This window comes from Plecotus auritus (assembly GCF_963455305.1).
Source record: "Plecotus auritus genome assembly, chromosome: X".
Lineage (NCBI taxonomy): Eukaryota > Metazoa > Chordata > Mammalia > Chiroptera > Vespertilionidae > Plecotus > Plecotus auritus.
In genome coordinates, this window is record NC_137784.1 from 111,784,097 (window position 1) to 111,800,733 (window position 16,637).

Genomic DNA, 16,637 nt, shown 5'->3' on the forward strand with positions numbered 1-16,637 from the left:
GTGGTTGTAGGCATAGATAAATACCTTGCCAGTTCTGGAAATTATATTGTGATATCTACTTCTATGTGGCTCATACTGTAGGTTGGCTAACCCAACTTCCATCTACAACATTTCCCTTTCAAACTGTACTTCCAGAGTGTTGAGGACAATTGACACAGCTGTCAATAGATAGCAGCAGGAGTCTACTGAGTTTGTGAACCTTATAAGAAGAGAGATGCCTGATAAGATCTGTTTTGCTATTCAACATTCACTCTTTCCCTTTTCACCATCTGACTACAAATATGACAGCTGGAATAAGGAAGCCTTCCTATCTCATGAGACAACAATATGAAGATGAACACTGCAATAAAGCTTTATTAGTTCCAGGAGACAAGTATGATATGAAATAGAAGCAAGAATTGAAGAGTGGAAAGATTTCTTAAGAACATGGTTCCTTGAAGATGTTATTGAGCCACTGCAATAACCATCATATTTATCTAAGCTAATGTAGTTCTGCTTTGTTACTTGCAGTTGAAAGCCCAGGACCACTGGATATTAAATACCCCAAGGTTTAAGTCCAAAGGTTGAAAGAGGAAAAGTTGTTTAAGATTAGTTGATTAGAAAGCTAAAAGTTCAAGATAGCAGAATAAAATGACAGATCATAAGAGCATGGATCCTTAATGATTTGAAACTACTTACACAGAAGTGAATTTACCACCAACACACTTTTTATGATGTGACTTTATAACTGGGATTGTATGCAGCAAAACTTTTTGTTACATATAATCAAACATGTCTAAATGATATTTAGGTTTAATCACTAGTTCCATATTCATGTTGGGAAGAAGGTTTAAATGGAAAATTTGACAGCCTAAGATATAGTGTTATGTTAAAACTGAAATAATTAAACTTCTGCTTATTTAAGCCACTAGAATTACTTCCAGTAAATGGTTTCCTGACACTGTTTGTCTCTATTTTACATTCATGTTTGTTTTTAGTGTGAAATAGATAGGATTTTGATAGTCAATGATAGAGTGGTAAAAATAGAGAGATGAAATTGTAGAAATGAGTAATCAGCATCAACAAGGGTTAGGCAGTGGGAAAGCATGGAGCAAGTTGCAAGAGCAGTTAATATGCCCTTTGGATGGAGAGTTTGGTGCTATGACTCACTAGGATGGACCACGGTGTGGTATCAGGATGGAGGATGAAAAAAAATGCTATGAGGACGGAGTTTGAGTTCAAGAGAGATTGCACTAGACAATTGGTTATGTATTTATGGAGCTCAGATAACACACATGGGAGGGAATGCGGATGACTTTCATTATCACAAGTGGCAGCTGATACCATATGTGTGACCAATTGAACACAGTAGGTCTAAATGTTTATAGAGCTTCAGAAGCACTTGAAGAGCTCACTTTAAAGTGCAGAAAAGGGGAGAAACCAAGATGGCGGCATAGGTAAACACCTAAACTGCTGCCTCGCACAACCACTTCAAAACCACAACTAAAAGACAAAACGGACATCATCCAGAACCACAGGAAGGCTGGCTGAGTGGAAATTCTACAACTAGAAGGAAAGAGAAAAGCACACTGAGACTCAGAGGAGGTGTGAAAGTAAAGGCAGAGATACGGAGGCACGTGCGTGGAGAGGGCTGGCAACTGAGTACACAGCTGGCTTTTTCAATCTGAAGGGAGACACAAGCTCCTGACTGCTCTGAACTCCAGTTCCAGGTGAGACTCTGGGGACCCAGACTCATATGGGGAGAAACTGGACTGTCTGGCTTCGGGCGGAACTTGAGGGCAGCTTTCTCTCAGAGGTGCTTGCAGCTATTACCAAGGGCTTCTTAGGGCAGGGCTGACGGGAAGCCATTGCTGTTTGCTCTGCCCTGAGACTCTGCCCCATCCAAGCTGTGCACAGAGGCTTTTGCATATGAATGCCTTGGTCCTTTGAAAACTAGACTTACCTGACAAACTGCAGCTGAGTAAGTGAGACCCAGAACATCCAAAAGAAGGCCCAAGGCCCCGCAGCAGCTTGCATTGCTTCACAGCTAGGCCTCATCTAGGCAACTCCAAAACCCAAACAAAGAAGAGGAATCTGCAGATCTCTCCATAGCTCCTGCTGGGTAGCCTCAGGCAGAAGCTAAATTAGCACCTCCTTGGAGATCCAAGAGCCAGTGTAATCAGGGGTCAGAGTAGGACCATCCAGATTACAACTCCTCAGATCCATAAGGGACACACTCAGGGGGCAGACTCAGTGAGCACCAAAGCCCCACAGAAGCAAGTCTTGCCCCATAAGGGTGTCTCCAGCACAGAAGTTCTCCCATCGTAGACACAGCTGATCCTCAAAGCCAATTGGCCTGGAGGTCAATTCCTCCCAGTGATACCAAGAACAATCAAGGCTTAACTACGACTGTGCACACAGCCCACAAAGGGATGCACCAAGAGTGTCCACCTCAGGTAAGTGGGGAGGCTGACCCACTGGGCCCTATAGGACACCTAGCACACAAAACCACTCTATCAACTCAGGGAAGCAGCCAAAATGCGGAGACAAAGAAACAGGTCACAAATAAAAAAATGGAGGAAAGCAAACTACTGGATATAGAGTTCAAAAACACAGTTATAAGGTTTTTCAAGAATTTTCTTGAAAAGGCCAATAAATTTAGTGAGACCCTCGAGGATATGAAAAAGGACAAACTAGAAATTAAGCATACACTGGCTGAAATAAAAAATAGAGAGATCCAACAGCAGAATAGAGGATCACAAGAATCAAGTCAAAGATTTGAAATACAAAGAAGCAAAAAACACCCAACAGGAAAAGCAAAAAGAAAAAAGAATCCAAAAATATGAAGATAGTGTAAGGAGCCTCTGGGACAACTTCAAGCATACCAACATCCGAATTATGGGGATGCCAGAAGAAGAGAGAGAGCAAGACACTGAAAACCTATTAGAAGAAATAATGACAGAAAACTTCCCCCACCTGGTGAAAGAAATAGAATTACAAGTCCAGGAAGCCCACAGAACCCCAAACAAAAGGATTCCGAAGAGGAACACACCAACACACATCATACTTAAAATGCCAAGAGCAAAAGACAAAGAGAGAATATTAAAAGCAGCAAGAGAAAAACAGTTAGTTACCTACAAGGGAGCACCCATACAATTGTCAGCTGATTTCTCAACAGAAACTATGCAGGGCAGACGGGAGTGGCAAGAAATATTCAAAGTGATGAATAGAAAGAACCTACAACCAAGATTATTCTACCCAGCAAAGCTATCATTCAGAACTGAAGGTCAGATAAAGATCTTCACAGATAAGAAAAAGCTAAAGGAGTTCATCACCACCAAACCAGTTTTATATGAAATGCTGAAAGGTATTCTTTAAGAAGAGGAAGAAGAAGAAAAAGGTAAAGATAAAAATTATGAACAACAAATACATATCTATCAACAAGTGAATCTAAAAGTCAAGTGAATAAAAAATCTGATGAACAGAATAAACTGGTGAATATAATAGAATCAGGGTCATAGAAAGGGAGTGGACTGACAATTCTCAGGAGGAAAGGCATGTGGCGGGTGCAGGAAGAGACTGGACAAAAATCGTACACCTATGGATGAGGACAGTGGGGGTGTAAGGACAGAGGATGGGGTGGGAACCAGGTAGAGGGGAGCTATGGGGGAAAAAAAGTGAAACAATTATAATAATCTGAACAATAAAGATTTATTGGAATGAAAAAAAATTGAAAAATAAAGTGCAGAAAAGGGAGTGAATGTGTCTGCGACTACCAAAAAATATGGGGAAAATGATGTTTATTCCTGTTAAAGACATCACAAAACGAATTTCATGATTTGGGAAAGAAATCCCTCCACAGATATCACTGGGAATTTTGACTTGATTGTCTTTGGATTATTTTCAGTTGGAAAGAGAGTGAATATGTGATTCTAGCCCAGAGGTTATTTATACAAAAATTTCCAGGAAAAGAAGGAAGACTGCCGTGTGCATTTCAGTGAGAGTGCTGAGCAGACCAGGAATAGAATGTAATGAACTATTACTGATTTGTCAGTAGGCAGGCAATCAGAGCACTGCTTGCCAATCACGGTAACCCATGACCCCGGTCCCATGACAGCCCAAGTCTGGTGCAGGGAATGCGTACAAGAACCATGTGGGGAAAATCAGATAACCCTGAGTCTAAGCATCTCTTCTTACAATGTGGACAAAGGGGAACACTGGTAACTGTCTCCTCTTGCCACATAGAGAGGGCCTTTTTGTGTCAGGGAAGAGCCAAGACTCAGAAAACTAGAAAAAGTTGAGCTGTGAAATAGAATGAAAGAGAATACTATATGTGAAATTAAGTGCCATCACATGATTTCTTGTAACATGCTATATATTTTCTTTCTTGCTTAAAAGCTACTTTGAATTGCTTTTCTTTCTGACACCTCCAATTAAAAGCAACTCCATTAATGTGTGTATAATACTTGGTTCAGAATATATGGTCACTGTAAGAGGCCCATAACATGGTATGTTAAGAAAGTGAAATATTAACCATGAATGTAGTATGGGCTCACATCTTCTTATAATATGCATAGAAAAATATAGAGGGCTAATATTTTCTTATTTTTAATCAGGCATTTATTAACAAGAGTGCATACATTAATTACATAAAACATCATATTGTCATTAGCATCAGCAAAGGAGAAAACAGGGATGGCGGCGAAGCAGAAGCTCCAGGTGGATACAAAGGTAGAGTTGTGTTTTTCTCCTTAAATGAAAAAAGTCATTTGTGAGTCCTGACTTTAAGTAAGAATAAGCTTCCTCTGGAGCTCATGAGCCTGAGGGACATGAGTGAACTCAGTGCCCACAGTACAGGGGTTGCTCGGAAAACACCAGCTGTGAATACTCCTGTTACACTCTATATCATACTTGTACATGGCGGGGGGGGTGCGGTTTCCAGAAAACCTTTTATTACCTGGTAGTTATCTTGTTTTCTGGGTAGAGGGCTACTATTTTCTAGTGCTGATATAAAATAGACGCATACTTGAGATGAGCAAAAAATAAGATTAATCTCATGTGAAAATTCAGGAGCCAGGTCAATGATCCTTTCTGGATGTAAATAAATCTCACCTCCATCTGCATGCCAGTGAACTTCTCCGAAGTTGGTAAATGCAAGAACTTAAGAACTCTTGGTGTGGATGAGACATAAAAGATCCTTAGCCTCACAGCCAAGTTTGTCAGATAAGAACACTCAGGTCAGAGAGGTTTTAAGTTTCTAAGCCAAGACTAGAACCCAAAGCTCCTACCTAGGTACTTACCTAAATGCAGTCTCCTAACTAATTACAGTCTCTTCCTTTCCAGTCTATTCATTCAATGAAAGGAAAGGGTACATTCCAGGGATGAGAATGAGCACAAAGTCCCAGAGTCCAGGGAGTCATGCTAGGGTGGAGAAGAGAGTTGGTGTAATGAGGATATTTGTTCTTTTAGTAACTAAACTCTGCTGGATAAACTCCAAGAACTTCTTATCCTCATTTCTGTTTTCTAGTATACAGAATTAGGGTCCATTCCAGGAGCTATGTTTCCTACATGTGGGCAAGTGATTAACAACCTTCCAGAGATTCAAAAATAGTAATTCATTTAGACTTCTCGAGATAGCGTTTAATTCTTGAACTATAGATGGGGCTGAAAGGGTGTGAGTGTCATTGGTCTCATAGCCCCAATTAATTTTTTCCACCTCCCTCTTTCTCACTTTCTTTCCATTTTCCCTCCTGAATTTTAATGATGCAAACAGCACTGAGGAACCATATCATCTTCCATACCTAAACTGAAATAGATTCATGTAATAGTTTTACAGCACTTAGCATTCAAGTCACATTTGCTATCTGATTTGACTTGTTCTGTTTTAATGGCCAACAGAAAATACTATCAGAAACCTTTATAGGAAAGCAGAGAACATCTTAACATAATAGCATCTTAGCAATTCACTGGAAAGCACTACTGGTTTAGCAGCTGGTTTTAAGATTCTGTTCTTTAACAAACTTCTGATACACTTTTTCCTTCTTACTGCCCATGACGAACCTTATTCTCTTAATTTATTACTCAGAATCTGAATGACTTATGCAGTGAAGACCATCTATTTGGATAAATTATTTGGTTAATAATGCCTAGTGATATAACCTAAATAATCATATCAGACCTTACCCTTGAAATCCTAGTCCTACATTCTATTCCATTCAACCTAGCCCACAGAATAACTGGTTCCTAGCAATTGTCATTGAACTACAATGTTAACAATAAAATTACAGGTGTTACTTATCAGTCAAGACATCTGTTACAGTCCTAGAAGACAACCACAGAAATGGCTGCTGTTTACATACAGGTGGCTAAAGTTCCAGCTTCAAAGATGGTCCTCAAGTACAGTAGTAGCTAGTTAGGGAGCTCAGGTACTAATGACATCCTTAAAAGAATGCATTTGAAATTTTCAAGAGACATGCTTATGAAAACTTGGAAATGCAAAAACAAAACAAACAAAAAAAAAACCCGCATGAAGTCTCAATGATTGCTTGCACAACCAAGTTTGCATTTACTGAACAGGGGGAGGGGATATGGGAAAAATACTGCTTTCACTAAGTTTTTAAAAGAAATGATGTGTAGTAGTTGGTGGGGTTTGGAGGAAAGGATAGAATTAATTACACATAGCACACTAGTCTCTTGACTGAATCAGGGGTACCCTAGCTCTGAGAACGTTGCCAGTGACCGATTGTAGTTGTACAGACGCAGCAATGGCCTTTGCAGTGGCAGTCATTACATTAGGTGTCAAGTGATGTAAATCACAACAAAGAATGCAAACCCTCACCCGCAGACCAAGATTAGAGTCAGCCACGGAGTTGAATTATTATGTGAAATGCCTATCTGCTATTAAAACACAAAGACAAGCCAAATTGCTCTTTCAACAATTTTAAATGCCAAACTTCCACACAGAGAATTTCTTTATCTGTGCTTTACATGTAGGCAATACTCGAGCTATTGCTCCCACTGATCCCCTCCATGGTTAGGGAAAGACAAATGGAGGATGTCTTATTAGGCTCAGGCTGCCATAACAAATACCATAGACTGGGTGGCTTAAAAGCCAGAAATTTATTTTCTCACAGTTCTGGAAGCACAGCTTGGCTTCTGGTGAGACTTCTCTCTTCCTGGCTTGCAGATGGTTGCCCTCTCACTGTGTTCTCACGAGCCTTTCCTCAGGGTGAGTGTATGGATAGAGAGAGATCTATTTCTTTTTCTCTTCTTATAAGGCCACCAATCCTAACTAATTAGGACCTCACCCTTATGACTTTATTTAAACTACTGGAAGCCCAGTGCACGAAATTGCACGGCCCCACCAACCTGCACGTGCAGTTCTGCCCACCTGCGCCAGTCTTTGGTCATTATGGCATTAGAGCCACTGGGTTTTTATAATATAGATATTACCTCCTTAAAAGCCCTATCACCAAATACAGTCAAATTGGGAGTTGGGACTTCAATGTTCAAATTTTTTTGTGGCGGACACAAGTCCCTAGCAAAGGTGTTGTCCTTTGGAGATATGAGCATGATTCTTTTTTTCTGATAAGATCTGTTCTCTGAACATGGGAATAATCAACAGAATCTGATAAGCAAATATACTGTAATTGGAGTTCTGCAGCTATGAAATACATTGTCCATGCAGAAGAAAAATGAGTAAGTAATCAGTAATATTTGGTAGCAATTTTTAGAGTATGACTAATGAATGCTGGCAGTAGAATTCAGGTGCCATTAAACTGTAGACACATACGCTCTCCTTCCCAAATATTTGAGCACTCCCATTTTCTACCTCTTCTCTCCTACATCCCAGCTTAGCACAAAACAAAACATTATTGCAGGAAAATTATCAAGAATTTCAGTGACAGAAGGGATGCTATATATTTCAAGGAGTAAAGTTAAGTAAAGAGCTTAAACTAAGTGACTTGTTGATATATATTAAATTAAAAACTGTTTGGTTCATGAAGGCAGTATTTTGGGGGCTTTCTGCCAATTAAGAATGAGTGACCTGAAGAGCATTATACTAAGCAAAATAAGCCAGTCAGAGAAAGACAAGTATATGATCTCACTTATATGTGGAATCTAATGAACAAAATAAACTGATGAACAAAATAGATCCAGAGACGTGGGAGCATGCAACAGATTGTGGAATTCCAGAGGGAATGGAGGCGGGGGTGGGAAGAGATTAATCAAAGAACTTATATGCATATATGTATAACCCATGGACACATACAAGAGTTCAGTGAAGGCCTAGGGTAGGGGCAAGAGCGAGGTGGTGGGGTCAATGGGGGGATAAAATGGGACATCTGTAATACTTTCAACAATAAAGATAAATAAAAAGTGAGTGAATTAGCAACTCATGAATAGAGTGCTTTCTGTACATCTTTAAATTTATAATTTTTTGGACAAGGAGACTTCTACACAAGTAACCTCCTCCATTTGTTACTTGCGATGTTTTCAAATGTCTCACTTAATGCATGGCCCTGTACTATGTTTATTTACTCAGATGCAAGTAGTGGATGGGGTGTACAAATGAGCTGTGAAACAAGTTCACAAAATAAATTCTATTCAAAGCCAGGTCATGGCATTGTGAAAGGCAACCTTCAAGATGTTTTGACAAATAAGGAAGTCTATAATTGGTCTCTTATGTTGCATAATCTCAGTCAAAAGGAAAAAGGTACATTTTCATGAGAAATTAAGGAGGGGGACAGGGAGGAAAGAAGGATTATTCCTTATTTATTAGAGAATGCATCTGAAGATTAGAAATAGTGATATTTGTATCTGTTATCAACATACTTGGAGTCACAGTTATGAATGAAAAGCTCACAAAGGTCTATCAAGAATGGGATCTTTGCCGAAACCGGTTTGGCTCAGTGGGTAGAGCGTCAGCCTGCGGACTGAAGGGTCCCGGGTTCGATTCCGGTCAAGGGCATGTACCTTGGTTGCGGGCACATCCCCAGTGGGAGGTGTGCAGGAGGCAGCTGATCGATGTTTCTCTCTCATCGATGTTTCTAGCTCTCTATCCCTCTCCCTTTCTCTCTGTAAAATATCAATAAAATATATTAAAAAAAAAAAGAATGGGATCTTGAAATGATTCCTGGAATGGGAAAGGAGACAGTAGTCAGCTGTGGCCTAGAACAGGGTTTCAAATGAATGATGAGTTTCACAATATTAAGAATGTGTTCATAAAGCATAGAACAAAAAGCCAAAAATACAGATGTAAGAAGAAATATAAATGTTATGGAGTATTGGTGGAGGAGACCCAATGCCTATCTGACCAATAAAAGATCCAAAAAGCATAGAAGAAAGAAAATAGAAAAGAAAAGAATAACTAACCCTGGGGTCCCATGGTTTTGGACATAGAATTCTACACCAAAAAGTATCAATCAAGTGTGAGGCCCAAATAAAAATATTTTCAGAGAATTAACAGTGCAGAAACGCTATCTTACATGCACATTTCTTAGGAGCTTACTTGAGATTTATTCCAGCAAAACAAGGTGATTATAAAAAAGAAAGAAGGCTTTAACAACCTTGATAATGTAAAAGCAAAGGTATGTTCAACAAAGTGTAGAATATAAAAGGGAAAGAAATGAAGAAAAAGACCGAAGTGCAAAATAATTGTCTTGACAACATGGAGTTTTGATGCAAAAGAGATGGACACTGAAGTACAGTGGCTGAGGTTGCAAAGGCAACTAGCAGAGAAATTAAGAGTGATATAAATTTGGAGGAAAGAAACAAGAGAAAAGGTGAGTATGGGGTAAATGAGCTATTAGTGCAGAAGACCACAGATAATCTCCTAAGATAAAATTTTAAATGATAATTATTAAGATAGTATACACCATACACAAAAATAAACTCAAAATGATAAAGGACTTAAACGTAAGATGGGAAACCATAAAAATCTTAGAAGAATTCATAGGCAGCAAAATAGCAGACATTTGTCATAGCAATATCTTTACCAATACTGCTCCTAGGGTAATGGAAACTAAGGAGAAAATAAACAAATGGGACTACATCAAAATAAAAAGCTTCTGCACAGCAAAAGAAACCATCAACAAAACAACAAGAAAGCCCACTGCGTGGGAGAACATATTTGCCAATGTTATCTCTGATAAGGGTTTAATCTGCAAAATTTATAGGGAGCTCATACAAGTTAACAAAAGGAAGATAAATAATCCAATAAAAAAATGGGCAACAGACCTAAATAGACCCTTTTCGAAAGAGGACATACAGAAGGCCAAGAGACATATGAAAACATGCTCAAAGTCACTAATCATCTGAGAGATGCAAATCAAAACAACAACGAGGTACCATCTCACACCTGTCAGAATGGCTATCATCAACAAATCAGCAAACGACAAGTGCTGGTGAGGAGGATGTGGAGAAAAAGGAACCCTCCTGTACTGCTGGTAAGAATGCAGACTGGTGCAGCCACTGTGGAAAACAGTATGGAGTTTCCTCAAAAAACTAAAAATGGAACTCCCATTTGACCCAGTGATCCCACTTCTAGGAATATATCCCAAGAACACAGAAACATCAATCAGAAAGGATATATGCACTCTTACGTTCATAGAAGCACAATTTACCATAGCTAAGATTTGGAAACAGCCTGAATGCCCATCAGCAGATGAATGGATTAGAACTGTGGTATATCTACACAATGGAATACTATGCTGCTGTAAAAAGAAGGAATTCTTACCATTTGCAAAGGCATGGATGGAACTGGAGAGCATTATGCTAAGGGAAATAAGCCAGTCAGAGAAAGATAAATATCGCATGATCTCACTCATTTGTGGAATATAAAGAACATAATAAACTGATGAACAAAAATAGAGACCGAGACAAAGAAGCATAGAAAAGACTATCAAACTTCAGTGGAAAGGCAGGGGAGGGTTGGGAGGGTAAGAGATCAACTTAAGGACTTGTGTGCATGCATATAAGCATAACCAATGGACACAGACACTTGGGAGGGCGGTGAAGGCATGAGCTGGGGGATAGGGGAGGCCAGGGGGAGGTCAATGCAGCGGGGGGAGGAAAGGAGACATATGTACTATTATTAGTAATACTTTAAACAATAAAAATGGTAGTATATGTACAAAACGAAATTGCCATAAGAACTGCTAGGTGTACTGGTTAATAATATCAGATTTTGTAATCAAAGATAACACGATAATTTCAAGAGAAACATCAAAAGTGCTTTATTCAAAGTAATGTCCATCACTAGCTACACATTTCCCCATCTTTCAGGTAATTTGTGGATACCATCCCATAGAACTTTTCTTGTTTTGAGGCAAACCATTCAGAGACCCAATTTTCCACTTCTTCCTATGTTTTGAAGTGCTGCTCAAAAGGTGTGTATGCCATAGATCGGAACAAATGCTAATCTGAAGGAGCAAGGTCTGGTGAATACGGCAGGTGGGATAATAATTCCCAGGCAAGATCTTTTAACCGTTAATTTAATGTGTCTTTAACTGGTTTTGAAGTGTGTGATGGTGCGTCATCATGAAGCAAAATTAATTTGCTGTGTCTTCTGGAACATTCTGGTCATTTAACGATCAAAGCATGGTTCAAACTGATTATTTGTTGTCAATAGCGATCAGTATTAATGGTTTCACCTGGTTTTAGAAGCTCATAATACACCACACCTTCCTGATCTCACCAAACGCAGAGCAGAGTCTTGTTTCTGAAGCAATTTGGCCTTGCAGTCGATGTTGATGGTTGACCTGGATCAACCCATGATTTTGTGCATTTGGGATTCTCAAAATATATCCACTTTTCATTGCCATTCACAATTCGATGCAAAAAAGACTTTCTTTCGTGCCGTTGAAGCAACATTTTACTGATGACTTTTCCGTTTTCTATTTATCTTTCATTCAGTTGATGTGGCACCCAATTTCCCTTCCTTTAAAATCTTTCCCACTGCTTGTAAATGATCAGAAATTGTTTGCTGAGCAATGTTTAATCTTTCTGCAAGTTGTTTTTGAGTTTGACATGCATTTTCATCCAATAATGCTTGTAATTGTTGGTCTTCAAACTTTTTCAGTTGACCTGGATGTTCTTTGTCTTTCACATCGAAATCATCACTTTTAAAGCATTTAAACCAGCATTCACAAGTATCTTGGGATGGAGCATGTTCACCATAAGCTTCCCCAAGTATTCAGCAGCACTTTTTTTCAAAATAAAGTAATGAATTAAAACTTCCTACAAATGCTCTTTTTTGGCATGAAATTCAACATTTTTAAGTGTAAAAATATCTATGATAACACATTCAGAAAATTTGACATATGAAGTTTTGAAGCTTGTTATCAATATAACAAAATAGTATACATATCAAATCGCATACATATCAACATATGTGTAACTTCATCTATTGAAAAAAATCCGCATTATTAACCAGTATACCTAGTAAAAACAGTTATTAGGGAAACGGGGTAAAGAAACATGGGAGAGAAGTCTCTTGATCTTCACCACAAGCCCATCCATATGTATTAAAGCATTTCTATTATTTACTTAAAAATGTTTTATTTTAAATAAAAAGAAGTAAAACCCTTATGGTATCCTTTTTCTTCTCCAGTATGCTGGCATAGTCTAGGCCTAGCCACCCACTTGTTATGAATACAGATACCTTGGGCTCTCCCTCTTTATTCTAAGGATTCCAGGGAATCTACTCATTCCTCACACCCTTTAGCCTAGCTGTCTTGTGGGTCTTTAGGATATGGTCTTGTCAGCACTCTTAGCTTGTCAACAGTGTCTTTGTTACTCTTCTAATAAAATTCTTTCCCCTATAACATTTAATTACTCTAATTTTCCAGTTGATTTAATGTGTTTAATATGAGTTATATAATTTTTTTTATGAATGACAGAATGTTGATGGTCTAATTTATCTTCCAGACATATTAAAACCAGCTAATTTTTTCTTCTCAGAAAATTGTGAGTGTTTGGGTGGCATTTCATTATTACTGGTTAATATATTTAAGCTCTAGGGTGAATATAAGGATATTTTCAATTTAATAGGTTTAATGTGTCATTATTTGATATTGATGAATTTCTACTTGTTAGGAGAAAAATCTGTCAGATATAATGTACTTATTTGGACATCCTGATACTTAAAGCTTCAGTTATACAAACCTTGAGTATAAAATTAAATCGTATTGGATGAAAATGAAAACACACATCACGACATGAGCAAATGAATATTTGAAGGCTAAATAAATACAGACATAGCAGAAGTCTATTACAAAAATGCAAATATATGAGATACTTAGAATTATTAAAATCTTAAAGACAAAAAGTAGAACGGTGGTTGCTAGGACTGTAGAAAGTGGGAGATGGTTAGTTATTGATTAATGAGTATAGAGCAGGGGTGGGCAAACTTTTTGACTCAAAAGCCACAATGGGTTCTTAAACTGGACCAGAGGGCTGGAACAAAAGCATGGATGGAGTGTTTGTGTGAACTAATATAAATTCAAAGTAAAGGAGGGGAGGGGAGAGCAAGAGAACCCTCCGCTCTTTTGGCTCCGGGAGCTGGATAGAACAGCCGAATGGGCTGGATTCGGCCCGCGGGCCATAATTTGCCCACGGCTGGTATAGAGTTCAGTTTTGCAAGATGAAAAGAGTTCTGAAGATGGATGGTGGTGATGGTTGCACAACAATGTGAATGTACTTAATGCCACAAACTGTACACTTAAAATGGTTAAAATGGTAAAATTCTGTGTCATATATTTTTACCATAATTTAAAAAATGAGTATTTACTGTTTGAGTCCATATATATTATATATATTTCTAGAAAATGTACACTAATGTACAGTGACAGAAAGCAGATTGTTAGGGGAGAGGACAGGAAGGGGCAGAAATAAGGACTACAAAGGGGCATTGTCTTGATTTTGGTTTTACAGGTGTAGATATGTCAAAACTTATCAAATTGCATGCTTCGAATATGTGCAGTTTTTGCATGCCAACTAAACACCCAATAAAACTCTTTGTAAATAAATAAATAAATAAATACAGACTGACAGCAAGCAGCCTAGGAACAAATTTACTAAGAGCTTTTGAAATGCTTTCAGTGGAGCCTGTAATAACATAAACATTTAAAATGTAATTTACTTGAAATGGTTTGTGTGACACTCCATTCAGCTTCCTCACATAGGTACCATCTCCCTGACTTCCTGCAGTCCAATAACAATAACTTGACCAATTAAATACTTGGTTAAAAAGGACTCAATTTTAAAAATTTTAAAAGCAACCCATCAATAAAGTAAAACAACCATGCAATAGCCCAAAGAATTAATGACATGATAATTAATTATACTCTAAATCAAGTGCCACATATGGAGACAGACTTGATGCTGCAGCACCCTCACATGACTGAGACAGTTTCTTTGCCGAAGTGTCTGTGCTTTGAATGACATACTAGGAGCCTTTGTTCCCTTTGTTTCTTGTTTTTGACTGTTTCTGGTCAACATCTTGCCTTGCCGGACTGTGCATTTCCTCTGTGCCTAGAACAAGGCTGAGTAAAACACTATGAGGGACTTTAGGGATCATCCTATTAGAAAATTCTAATTTTATATTACAGAAAATTCAGGCTTGAGGAGGTCAAGGGATGGCCCCAAACTCATGTGGCCGGTTTGTATGGAACTGATGCTAGATGTAATAATTGCATCAAGCATAGGTCTAGAGTACCTTGTAGACAATCAAATGTTTGATGACCAAATAAATAAAGAATTTCTTAGATACCATTAGCAGGATCTTTTTAGCCTGGATAATATGTTGAACTCCTGAAATAGTTCTTGTACCCCTAAAAATTATAACTCTGTGGAGATGTGCAAAAGCCTATTTCCCCAAGGAGATGGGGTATGATGTCAACAGTTTATCAAATTGATGCATGACCAAAAAAATTTTAGGAACCCACTGCTTTAGAACAAATAAAATGTATCCTTGAAAATTGAACTCATGGTCTTATAGACAGTACAGGCTGCCATATGGTTACCCTGCGGTGTATGTGCATGGGTACCTGTGCATGCACTGGATGGGGAAGAGCATTCCCCACAAACAGGCACTATCACAGCTCCTTTGGCTCCCTGTGCAGCCATTTCAAATATGTGCATTCATGTATATAGGAGCTCTGTGAAGTCCTTGCCTTCTTTTGACCTTCAATAACACAGGGTTAGGTATGACAGAGCATTCTGTAAATGGCACATAAAGAAAAAATTATTACATCTTAAAGCAATATCATCATGAAGTTAAACATAGTACTCTATTTCAAACTGTGTGACAAATGAATAATGATGATCATCAACAAGAAGGTAAACTGTGACCTTAGACAAGAAGAATTTTGGTCCTTATCAAGCTCTAAGAAAAAATCCAAACCCCTTTAAATGTCATTTGCAGATGGTGTCTATCTGACATACCTCCAATTTAGCCTTTTACTGAATTATATACTCCTGAGCTGGAAGAGACTTTTTAGGTCATCTGGGACAGCCTCCCCAATCCCCTTCAAGAGGCACTTTCATCATTCTTGACAGCCTGTGAACACAAACTGGCCTGATTTAGAAACCAGTTCCAATGACAGACAGCCAAGTTGGTCATATGATTATTTTCACATCACCTCATAAAATGATTTGAAATAGTTTTCTGAAAAAAGTAATACAAGCATTTATTACATTGTTGATTTGCATAGAGTTCCTTCAAAACTAGGATAATTCAAATAAAGACAGTCAAAAAAATTGCAATTAAGGGAGAATGATATTTGGTATTTTACTATAAGCAGTATGATCTTCAGTGTATGACATTTAAACTAATGTAGGTTTTAGTGGGAAAGCTGAGATTGGAAACTATTTCTAAGTAGCAAACTGGTAGTTCATCCACTGAGTTAACACTGGCTTTGTACTTCACTGTCATTGCTCATTTGAATACATAAGCTGAATATTGATTTATTAAATGTCTCCAATCTATTCCCTTAATATAATAGAACTCAATACTTGTTTGCTGAGTTCATGAAAGAAGGAGTGATGGTTGTCCAAACCTGCTTCGTGGGATCTAAAGAAGTAAGTATATCTAATGGTTCTATTTATTTCCTATCTTGTCCAATGATTTCCCCAACTTCATAGAAAACATGTGCCTAAGAAAGACACTCCCTTTTGTCTATGTCTTATAGTAACATTTCTGAGTGCTGATTTAAAGCATTAGATCCAGATCCAGACCTCAATTGTATTACTTACTATCTTCTAATTATATGCTTATAAAGAAATCAGAAGCATGTAATTATTAAACTCTAGAGGCACAGTGCAAGAAATTCGTGCATTGGTGGGGTCCCTAGGCCTGGCCAGCAATCAGGGCCTATTAGGGCCATCTCACCCAGTCCTGATCAAGGCCGGGCCTGTTGGGGCCTGCTGGCTGCCAGCTGGGGCCTGCCGGACAGGGCGTGAGGGACGGGGAGAGGGACCACAGGAGGTTTGCCGGCCGGGGGGGAGGAACTGGGAGAGGTTGGCTGGCTGTGGGAGGTTGGCAGTGGGAGTGCACTGAGCATCTGCCTCCTGGTGGTCAGTTCGCATCATAGTGACTGGTCGACCAGTCATTCCAGTCGTTCAGTTGTAACGTTTGCTTAGGCTTTTATATATAT